At 42.6% G+C, this 12,421-nt stretch overlaps 1 long non-coding RNA gene across 1 annotated transcript; it reads right to left on the reverse strand.

Moving 5' to 3' along the window:
* Window positions 1-811: 811 nt before the first annotated feature.
* Window positions 812-11,299, reverse strand: LOC149449050 (uncharacterized). Its single transcript, XR_016315461.1, has 2 exons — window positions 11,206-11,299; window positions 812-2,002 (listed from the first exon to the last, which is right to left on the reverse strand). It is a non-coding gene; the product is annotated as an uncharacterized LOC149449050 (long non-coding RNA).
* Between the last annotated feature and the right edge of the window lie 1,122 nt (window positions 11,300-12,421).

Below are 12,421 nucleotides of genomic sequence, written 5' to 3' on the forward strand. Positions count from 1 at the left end.
TCTTGCTGCACCCCCTCCTCTTGGGACTTGTAGTCCCATCCAGTACTTGGCTTGTTAGAGGTGGTCTCCTGAAGGCTACATCCCTCACAGTTCCAGGAGGCTGCCAGCAATCTCTCCATCACTCCATGGGCAGGCTTCATCCCTCCACCCTGCAGCCAATCACTGTTCTCTTGCTGTCCAGCAGTGGGAGGGGCTCTCATCCAGTTCTCTGTCTCTTTCCTCATCTCCCCCAAGGCCACTCCTCTGCTCACTGATGGCTGGGGAGAGGGGCTGTGGAAGGCTGCAGAGGCATTTATCGCCTTGTGCACATGGATGCTCCTCTGCCAGTGTTGTGGACTTGGGCTACACTGGAATTCAGCTTAAAAAGACAACAATGATATTAAAACAACAAAGAAGCAATCCCAAAAATGGTTCAGCACACAATTTCTGTTATTGAAATAAAAACTTACAAGCCAACTCTGCCTAAAATGGATAATTTCCTGTTGAGTGGCTATTGGCAAGTGTATAAAAACTCCTTATAAGTTTCCAATGATGAGCTATTTTCACCAAAATTCTCATTTTTGCTTGTCGTTAAGGTCATAAGAAAGCCAAATGATATTGTCAATAACCCTTTTTGAATTGTAATTTGTATAGAATAAAAAGATAACCGTGTAGTCCACCATTTAAAGAATTTAGCCAAGAGTGGGTGGAAAGGCACAAGTTACTAAATGACAATCATGTTAAAAAGTAAGCACATCCCATGGAAATAGTTGACTTTTTTTACATATATAAACGGACAAACTTAAAAAAAAAGATTCAAATGACCCATAAATTGATATAGTGTATTTATTCTCATAATCTAAATGATCACAAATGCAGATTTGTAATATGAAAAAGTAAGTACACCCCTTCATATACTACCACTTTAGATTCACAAACTAAAAACCAGATGTTCTAGATTAGATACCAATGATAAAAGAGCTCCTTAGGGAGTATGCAGGTGAAACCTGTCTTACTCTAACCTGAGGTATCTAGGGTCTGGTGTTTTCTTTGCTGTTGCTGTGTGTTTTCTCATTATGCCACGATCCAAAAGGCTCTCTGAAGCCCTCATAAAGATGGCTGTGGATGCCTATGAATCTGGCAAAAAGATTTTAAAAGGTTGCCAAATTATTTGAAATGAATCATTCTATGCTAAGGAAAACAATCTACACATGAAATAGATTTAAAAAGTCTGCTAATTTGCAACGGCTTGATAAAGGTGTCATTCGATTGCTTTCTCATAATGTCCAGGGATTTGGCTCTCCCTCTAACCATAGTAAAGCCTTTAATCATTATCGCTCTTTAGGAGCAGACATTGTAGCCCTCCAGGAGACACATTTCCCCCCTTCTTTTACCCCACGATATGTACATAAAGATTATTCTCTATGCTACTTTGCTAATGCTATGGAAAAGAAGAGGGGGGTAGCGCTTTGTTTGTCCCAAACGTTTGTCTTTTACTGAATCTAAAACTATTAAGGATTGGGAGTGACGTTATCTTTTGGTGAAAGGGCACTTAGGAGAAAACTTGGTCACCTTCCTGGTTTATTATGCTCCAAATACTAATCAGGTTGGGTTCTTTCAATCCCTACTCAGTTCCTTGGCTCCGGAGTTTGAGGGTGATGTTATTTTGGCTGGAGACTCTAATTTAGCATTGGACCAGCTGTTGGACAGATCCCGTACCGCCATGCTTATATCCCCTTCCAGACAGAGCCGTACAATTGCCCAAGTTCTATTTCGCTATGATTTAGTTGACGCCTGGAGAAAAGCTAATCCAACTTCCCAAGATTATTCTCATTTCTCCAGAGCTCATAATTGTTATTCCCGCATTGACCATGTATTTCTCCACACGAGATTACTTTCTAAACTAGTTACGGCCAAAATTGTCTCTACATCTTGGTCTGATCATGACCTGGTCCTCTTGATGCTTTTGACGTGGACGAATAAGACAGCTAATCCTCATTGGCGTCTTAAAGCAGAGATCCACCTAAAAAGAAAAAAAAAAAGTCAAATTCGGGTACCCGCTCCCTAAATGTGCCAATCCTTAATGGGGAGCGGGGGTCAAAGGCTTAAAGCAGAACTTCCCCTTTTGGGTGGAGCTCCGCTTTAACCACTCGCCTACTGGCACTTATACCCCCTTCCTGCCCAGGCCAATTTCCAGCTTTCAGCGCTGTCACACTTTGAATGACAATTGCGCGGTCATACAACACTGTACCCATATGAAATATTTATCATGTTTTTGAAACAGATAGAGCTTTATTTTGGTGGTATTTAATCACCTCTGGGTTTTTTATTTTTTCTTAAATAAACCAAAAACCACTGAACATTTTGAAAAAACAAACGTTTTTTTCTTAGTTTTTGTTATAAAATTTTGTAAATAAGTGATTTTTTTCCTTCACTGATGTGCGCTAATGAGGCTGCAGTGATGGGCACTGATAGGCTGCACTGATGGACACTGATAGGTGGCACTGATGAGGAGGCACTGGTAGGTGGCACTGAAGGGCATTGACAGGCATCACTGATGGGCACTGAAAGGCAGCACTCATATATGGCACTGATAGGCAGCACTGACTGGCACTGATAGGCAGCACTGACTGGCACTGTTAGGTGGCACTGACTGACACTGTTAGGCGGCACTGATAGGCAGCACTGACGAGCACTGATAGGTGGCACTGATGCACACTGATAGGCGGCACTGACTGGCACTGATAGGTGGCACTGACTGGCACTGATAGGTGGCAATGATTGACAGCACTGATAGGTGGCACTGACTGGCATTGATAGGTGACACTGACTGGCACTGATGGGTGACACTGAAAGACAGCTCAGATGGGCACTGATATGTGGCATTGATGTGCACGGGTAGGCACTGATATGTGGCATTGATGTGGCAATGGCAGGTGGCATTGATGAGCACTGACAGCTGGCACTGATGGACACTGACAGGTGGCACTGCTGGGGCTACACAAATCATCAGGGAACACTGATTATCAGTACCCTGATGATCAGTGTACATGTCCCCTCTGCGGAAAGCCGATTACCGTCTCTCCTCTCCTCTCCTCTCGAGCTTTCAATGTGACAGCTCGTGAGGAGAGAAATGCCAATAACGGCATTTCCCTATTTACATGAGATCAGCTTTGATTGGACACAGCTGATCACATGACCGAGCCGACATCTTCGGCTCTTTCTATTGATCGGTGATCCACGGTGTCCGAGGGACACAGTACACCAGCAATCGCCGCACTGCGCGCTCCCGGAGCCGTGCATGCACAGTTAGAATGGGACAACGTCATATGACGTCCTCCCAGAACAAGAGAACCGCCTTGCGCCCGTCAGTGTACTATATGGCAGGCGGGAGGTGGTTAATGAATCTATCTTGGGCAATGCTTCTTATTGTCTTGATATTTCAACACATCTGAAATTTTACTTTGAGACTAATAAGGCGGAGGACACGACTCCTGCTATAAATGGGCGGCCCATAAGGCCTTGGTTAGGGGCTTTCTTATTCAACTATCCTCACAACTCAAAAAGGCTCATGACGACCTAATTCTGGCTAAATCTAAAGCCTATACAGATCTTGCAGCCCAACATTAAATGACCCCTGACTGGGATTTACTAGCTAAACTTGACCAGGCTTGATTGGAACTTAACTTATGCCTCAGTACTATGGCAGATAAACAGTTACGTTGGGCTAATCACAAATTTTTCACGTGGTGTGATAGGCCAGCCACCTTGTTGGCACATAAATTGTCTCCCATAAAGCTCTTCCTAAAATTAGACTATCGACTGGTACTATGTCCCAGGACCCTGGTAGAAGCCCATAGAGACCTAATGGATCAGCCTATCACTTGTGAGGAAATTCAGAATGCTGTAAAAACCTTAGCTCCACATAAATCACCAGGACCAAATGGTCTTCCTCATACTTATTATAAAGCCTTCTCGGATCTTTTGATTCCACATATGGCTCATTACTTCAATTATTTACGGGATGGGGGTGAGGTGCCATTTGATGAGAATAGAGCGTATATTAGTGTCATTCCCAAGCCTAATAAAGATACCACTGCTGTTCCTAATTATCGTCCTATTTCTCTGACCAATTGCAACCTTAAGATCCTCACTAAGATCTTAGCTTTACACCTTAGTATGTTTTTATCACACTACATTCATGATGATCAGTCTGGGTTTATTAGAGGCCATCAAAACTTGATCAAATTCGTCGAACTTTGATATTACTATCTGCTGTACGATCTAACTGGGATAATTCCCTGCCGAGGGAAATATTTCCTCCTCTAGAGCTCCACAAAGTGTTTGATAGTTTGACCTGGGACTATTTGTTTCAGACGTTGGATGCATTTGGGTTTGGCTCCTCCCTCTTGACTTTTCAGCTGAGGATTCTATTCGTGGGTATAAATCGGCTCCTCTACCTATTAGGAGAGTTACCAGACAGGGTTGCCCTCTCTCCCCCTTACTCTTTGCATTGGCAATAGAACCTCTTGCTATTGCTATCCGTTCTGACCTTGCCATCTCAGGTATTAATTGCAGCCGACAGGATCACAAATGTGCTCTGTTTGCTGATGATGTTGTTATGTATGATTCCAGTTCCCGAGTGTCTTTGCCCAATCTGTTGACTTTACTTCATCGATTCTCTATAGCTTTGGGTCTCGCTCTAAATTCTTCTAAATCAACTGCATTAAATATCTCACTACCCCCTTTGGAGGTTCAATACCTTCGAGACAACTTTGATTTTCAATGGACTCTCCATTCTCTTCCCTATCTGGGGATTCATCTTACACGTTCTATTTCAACAATATATTGTGCCAATTATCCCCCTCGTTTTAAACAACTCAAAGATAATTTGCGTAGTTGGGTGGACTTCCCTTTATCTTGGTTTGGTAGAATAAATTCTATCAAGATGACCCTTCTACCAAGATTGCTCTATTATTTTCGGACATTGCCGATTGCGGTCCCCAGAGGAGAAATCTTGTGCTTACAATCCAACATTTCTCAATTCATATGGGGCAATAAGCATCCTCGGATCAATAATTTGAATTTATATTTCCTGAAAAAGCATGGAGGCTTGGGACTTCCTAATATTTTGGCTTATTTTCACACGGCCCAGATAATGCAGCTCTCTTACACTACAGCCAAAGGATATGTACTTCAATGGGTTGGCATTGAGGCTTTGTCTTGTCATCCTTATGCTATTGGTTCTCTCATGTGGCTCCCCAACCGATTACGTCCTCCCATCCTTTGCCCTACGTTATCCTACTCTGGGACAGGTGCGTACCCGTAAATCCTTATTTTCCCCTCATACCCCCCTGGCCCCAGTCTTTTGTAATCCTGAATTTGTACCTGGTTTAACGCCATCTGTGTTTCAATGGTGGATCAATAAGGGCTTTTTACGTATTGGGTATTATTTATATGGGAATCATCCATACTCTTTACAATATACCTGAAACAAATATCAATTACCTCCTAGCGAGTTCTTTCGTTATAACCATATTGTGTCCTTTATCTACTATAAGTTTAAATTACTGGCAGAAGCCCTTACACACACCTCTCTCGAACTTTCTTGTCGAGTTTCTGGTGTGGAGAAAGGTCGCATATCTATTATATATACTTTTTTTATTGATCCAAATGTTAAACTTCTCTATATGACACAATGGGAAAGAGATTTAAATATCTCCTTAGAGTTAGATACTTAGCTAATGCTTTATCTAAAATCTCTATTAATATCACACTTATTGAATCTAACTATAAAATGCTCCTTCGTTGATACTTGGTGGAGGTGTCCTGTGGTGACTAGATTTTGGATCCGTTTATTTAGTTTTCTCTACTCAGTGACAGGAGTCAACGTTCATAGGTCCCCTTAGGTAGCCCTATTTCAGAAATTGCTTGCAGACATCCCCAAGAAATTGGTTAAATTGATTCTTTACATTCTCCTGGAAGCGAGAATCACAATAGCCAAATACTAGAAGCGATTGGCATTACCGCTTGACTATGCTAAAAATAAACTCAGTTGGATCATAATTAATGATGAGCTAACTAGTATTCTTAATAACAATGCTTAATAACAATTTGATAGTATGTGGGAGCCATTGATTCGATATCTTTCTGTTAACTAGCAGACTCCTGGCTGACCCTCCTTTACTCCTCCTTTTCTTTATCTTCCTTCCTTTTTATTTCAGACTATTGTTTTTTCTAGTATTGATTCCGACATCCCACTTGGTGCAATATATACTGATATCTGACTTAAGCTTGAATATGTTTAGAAATGCTTTATTTTCACTGCATATTTTAAGTTGAATTATTAATTCCTGGGGATTTTCCCTTGGCCTCTAGCACACACCTGGGAATGTTTGGTTTTATGCTTGACTACTCAGTTTGTTTCTTCACTTTGTTACTTTATTGTTTGTATCATTCCTTAGTGAATAGACTTATTGTTTGAAATCCTGCAACCCATGATTGTGGGCTATATTCCTTTGTATGCTGTTTCTAAACTTAATAAAAAAACATTGAAATATAAAAAAAAGTCTGCTAATTTGTCCAGGTCTAATTGTTTGATGCTAAAATAAGTCTCCAAGAACCCCAAAATGTAATTGTAGGATCCACAAATAATTCTGCAGTAGTTGGTGTCAAAGTGCATTCATCTATTTGGCTTTTGCAGGAGTTGAGCCATAAAAAAGAACATTCAAGCAAGTCCACAGGCTGCCATTAAACAAATAAGCAAAGACCTGGCCTTTTAGAACAGTGTGATCTGGACTGATTAATCAGAATGTTATTTTTACACAGCAATAGTAGACATGTTTGGGAAAAAATAAAGACAGCATTTCAGGAGAAGAACCTCATACCAACTCTGCAGCATGGTGGTGGCAATATTATGTCTTGGGGTTGCTTTGCTGCTTAAGGGCCTGGTCAGCTTACTTAAACTATGAATTCTGCACCATATCAAAGTGTGCTTGAGAATGTAAGGTCCTTTGTCCAAAAGATGAAGCTGAACCAAAGCACAATAGCTAATCCATCGAGGAATGGCTCAAAAGGAAGTAATAGAAGGTTATGGGCTGGCCTTGTTAAAGCCATAATTTTAATTCCCATTTAAGTATTGTAAGGTGGTTTGAAACTGGCAGTGCATGCAAGGAAACCCAAAAAACATCTTGCAACTTAAAGTTAGACTCCAGGTATTGATTTTATTGCATACCTGCATTGGTCTAGCTCTATACTATCTAGGAAGACCTGGGTTATAGTCAGCGGCCCCTGTTTGTCTGTTTGTGGCACAGACAAATTTCAAATCTTTCATTTCAGCAGACTCATAGTAGAGAAAGAAATGTTTTCCAATAGAGGTCACTGTTAGGGCCCATTCAAACCACAGTGCAGTGCACTTCAGCGCATACAGTTTTGTCTATTGACACAAATTGTAAAGTGCTGTGTTAGGCAGCCCTTTCAAAATTAATGGGCTGTAATGTACTGCAGCAAGTGAAAAAATAGGTGGTGTCTATATTTTTCACAGTGCAGGGCAACAGTTCCATTACACAGCAGTCCCTGTTGCTTAGAAGGGTAGACCATACAGCTGCCAATCCACCCTCCGAATGAACCTCTGTGACCGGCCACCACCTCCCCCTTTCCCAAACAGGCTGCTTCTCCTTCCTTTTTACTCTTTTACTCTCCATCACCCTGAAGGTTAACATGAAAGTTTACACTTCGTTCCCAATTCCAATTCACTATAGGAGCTTACTCTCACTTTGCAACAGGTTATCAAACTGAACAGATTTCCTCTTTAACTATTAGGTTGGACTTGGGGTATGTTATTGTGTTCAAACCTGTAGCTTGTAATAGTTCCCAACCATTGACAGTACTGTTTGCCAACAGTTCTGTTTCAGGGTCCAAGGGTAACTGAGTGCAGCATACATCTCCTTATGTATGGTCTTTCTCACTTCCACAACCAACAGCAACAACATACACCTGACCCCAAACATTAACTCTTTAATACACAATACAATACAATTTAAGGCACCTACCTACATGCTGAATGTTCTGCAACTTATACCTACACCTCATTCTTACTTCCAGTGAAACAATTCTTGCTGATTTTTGTTTATTCTGGAAAGGTTTTTGAGACCTTATGGAATCTGGGAATACTTACCATAAAATATGGATTTTACATTTATATGGCATATCTCATATATTGATGCCTTTAAGTTTATCCAGTGTTCTTGATACTTATGATTGATTATCTTCTTCATGTTTGTTCTATCTCTCCAAAACAGGCAATACCATAGCGCAGAATATGTTTTTCTTTACCTGTCGTGCAGGTAATGGGGTTTATGTTGGGATTCCCAGAGCCCCCAGATTGGACCATGAGTAAGACACAGGCCTATGCAAGAAGGTGCTCTGGATATTAGGGGTTTATTGCACTGGAACTAAGAGCATGAGAGAGTGTGGCCTATGGTCTGCATGTGTGCACATGAAAAGAGGTGAGCTTGGCATGGGAACCAATCAATAGCCTGAATCATAGTCTGTAGAGAACGATGCTCAGCTGCATATGCTGGTCATGTGTATGGTAAAGCAGCCCACCTACATTTAGGCATAGTCAGCATTATACACTGCAAATGACTGAGACGGAACAAAGTTGCGTGACTAAATGATTTACTCTACAAATGGCTGAATCAGCAAAACAGCAGGCAGGGTAATATGAAATCTTTGGTACTGAACACTTGTAGACCAAACGCATGGTAGCAGGATGGAGAGCCTAGCTGCTGCTGCTGAACTTACTACTAAGGTTGTAGAACCACAATTACCAGAGATGGAATGCCTGGACAGTTCTGTGACTGCCCTACCATGGGAAGCTGTACAGACTGAGTGTTCCTCTGCAGAAGAAGAGAACACCCAACCTAGGACATCATTGGTAGCTTTAGGCATAGCTTTTCCCTAATTGGGTATACATAGTGGAGGTGTGGGTAAGGCTTTTCTCCATGAGTCTAACCAAGCTGATTTTAGGCCCCCAGCACCCTTTCTGTGGGATCCAGAACCTTACTCTCCCTATATGGATGGATGTGGTCATGCTCTAACCCAGTTATCTTGGCTTCAGAGATTCTTCAATCTGTATGTGAATTGTGAGAGTGTCACATCTATGGTAGTGAGCTCTATAAAACCACAGCTTGGGGTTCCCCAGGTCGCGGAGTCTAAGCCCCAGCCTGCTTGTTCACCAGGGCCCCTGATGGTGGGGATGGACTTGGAGCAGGCTGGAACCAGGTCGCGGCCCCCAGGTACACCCAGCTGAGGTAGAAGAGACTGCTAGCGGGAGCAGGGTGCAATGAGAGTAGAGACAGGCGATCCAGTAGGCAAGCCAAGGTCAGGACAGGCGGAACACTAGCGATGTCAGGAACAAGCCGGGGTCGGTGCACGGATAGACAATACAGGAGGAATGTCAGGGACAAAGCCGGGGTCGGTACACAGATATGCTAAACGGATTCAGGAGAACACTGGGGAGCTCCAACAACAAACGTTGCTCAGGCTATGTGGCCCAGTCTGAACACATCTTAAATAGACAGGCAGACAAGGAGGTGGGACAGGAAGTGATGGAAGGGAAGAACATAAAACCCAGGGAATAGCAGACAGAGCCCATAGGTGAGCACAGAACAACACACATGTGAAGGAATCAAGAGCAGCATGGAGGTAAGAGTAAACACACAAAAGGCTGCAAGCTAACTTGTGACAGAGAGATTATTCAAATCTTTATGTGAAAGTAGAGCATGGGTTGGACTTTCCTGATGTTTGATGAACTGAAGAAACAATGTTCAGCAATCTACGGCCAAGCTGTGTGGGATTTCTTTCAGGTCTCTAAATCATTCTGCAATGAAGTACTTTAGAGTCCCACTTACTGTATATGAACTTTTGTAAGTGCTGGGCCGGTTTTCAGGTGGCACCAATCAGAACTCCTGTAGCACTACCCCCTTAGGAGTCACATTGCTTCTGGGTCCCCCTATAGTCCTGCACAGCCAGGCAACAAGCATTTTCTTCCTCACTTGCACACTGGAGACAGTAAACAGTAGTTTTATTAGGGGTATTGAACTTAGATGGGGTTGAGGGGTATATGGGATGCCCAAGTAAACTGCAAACAGGAGGACAAACTCCTTAGCAATTATGTACAAGTTCATAGACAAAACATTTCTTCTCAGAAGAGCTCTCCAGCCCTCCTGGTGTACCACCTCAGATCCCAGATGAACTCTCCTCTTCACCTAGCTGTCTAAGGGAATCCCTGGGCAAGGGGACCCAGAAACTGCCACTTTAGCAAAGTTGATTTTGTTGATAGTTGATTTGGCCGCCTGACTGCCCTCTTCCCTTATCTGGCCCGGGGGTGTAGGTTTACTCACTCAGTCCTCTCCTGTGCGCTTGATGGGTTGGTGGCTGCCTTCAGGCCTTACGTTGCGATGGGTCATTCCCTGCTCCACAGGTGGTCCTCTCTCAGGGGACGGTGAGGCTGAAAGATCCTCCTTTCCAGCTCCTACCTGCAGGTAGGCCCCTCTCTCAGGCCCAATCCCAGGCTCCACACTCCAGCCTTCACTCCATGTTCCACCCAACACTGTCCACTTCCTGATCAGGTTCTCCGATATTTAAGGGCTGCCCTAACCCCATGCCAAGCCTCCTGCTTGGGGATTGGTCAGAGTCCCTGAGTATGCGGATCATCCCCTCCTCACCTCCAACCTATCTAGCTCCCCGTGGCTAACTAGAGGGGCACTACACTCTTTTCTCCTATATGGGGCTGCTACATCCAATCCGATCTGCCAAAAACAGGCGGCTGGGGAACCGCTCTCCTTCCATCCAGCAGTCCGTTTACATCCAACCGCCCACAGAAGAGAATAGACTGAGTCCATGTCCACTCTGCACAAGGAGGGCGGACATAGGCCTATCTTCCACCTACTCAGCAGAGATTAGCAAATAGATCCCCTGCTGAACAAGTGAATTGCAGGCAGAATCTGTCCTGTGTGAAAGGGGCTTTAAATTGAGTTCATTGTGGGTCAACACATCTTTAATAGCAGAGTGCAGCTTTCTGACCCACAATATTATGTGTGAACACTGCTGGGACTGTTGCACTTTAGTGATGTAATGTTACTGTTTACCCTGTATTTGATTTTTATTAACCTGAAAGCAGTATTAAACCCAAAACCAAAAATGTATTATATTGCAACTTACCAATCATTAGATGTGGTGACTGCATCAATTTTCTTTTCTTTGGCTTTTTTCCCTCTGTTTTCACCTGGTGATCTGGCCAGTGACACACCTCCTGTATTAGTGAGACACAACTCTAATAGAATGAGTACAGGAGGCACAGAAGACAGCAGAAGTAGCATTGTCAGTCTGAAGGGAGTGTTAAATGGATTAGCAAATTTAAATATACTAACAAATTGAAGCCCAATTCTAGCTCAAACTTTATAATCAGTTACAACATACAGTTTTTTTTCCTTTTGGTATTAAAGTTTTACATGAATAACTAAATGCTGATCATTTTAATTACCCCTACCAGAGCTTGTATTTTTGAAAAACAACAGACTTGCTGGCTGGATCATCAAATGAAAATAGAAGAAAGCAAGCCTAAAAAAGGAAACTAAAAATATGGCCATCACACCTAAGAATTGGTGAGTTGCAATGCAATAAATATTTGCTTTTGGGCTTAGTAATTCTTGAAGTTTTGTGTTGCACTTGATATGTTAATGATGTATGTGAAGTATTTCTGTTGATTTATTCATCATGTTGTTGCATTATTATAAACTGTGTGTGCAATGTGGAAATGTGTTTTTCCTGTTTATAAGACTGTATGTATTTGAGTGTGGGGGTTGACATTGAAAGGCACTGATTAATCAGAATTCATCTGATCTGACCTGGAAGTTCCAACAGAGAAGTGGTAGAAAAGCAGGGATTTCAAATCCCTGGACCACTGGTGAAGCTGAGGGGCTGCTGATACATTGCCAACAAGGCTGGGACCAGGGAGGTGGGGAGGGTGATGTTATTTCACCTTTACACTTTTTTTCTATAAAGATGTACTAACCCTTAAAGCAAGTTAAAAGCAAAATAACGTTTTGTCTCTTTACTGTCTCAGCTGGGGAGAGTAACTTGGGGAAGGAACTAATCAATAACTTAAAGCTCTGTCTGTAGGGAAGGATGCTTTTAGGTTTGTAGGGGGTATTTCCTCCATGTATCTGTCCTCATTGGACATCAAGTATGGGTCACATAGTAGGCCTACCCTGGGGTGGGTTCTTCTGGGTTACGCTAGGCACTTTGGACAGGGTCACTTGCTTTACACACAGGGTACCTTTACTAAAACAAACAAATGATCTCTAATAAATTCTCTCGATGTATTACACACCTCCATGGTTACTTGTGCATTTAGGAGGGACATGCAGAGCCCTTG

This window comes from Staurois parvus, unplaced genomic scaffold, assembly GCF_062004578.1.
Source record: "Staurois parvus isolate SC_StPar_1 unplaced genomic scaffold, SC_StPar_1.0 ptg000639l, whole genome shotgun sequence".
Taxonomy (NCBI): Eukaryota; Metazoa; Chordata; class Amphibia; order Anura; family Ranidae; genus Staurois; species Staurois parvus.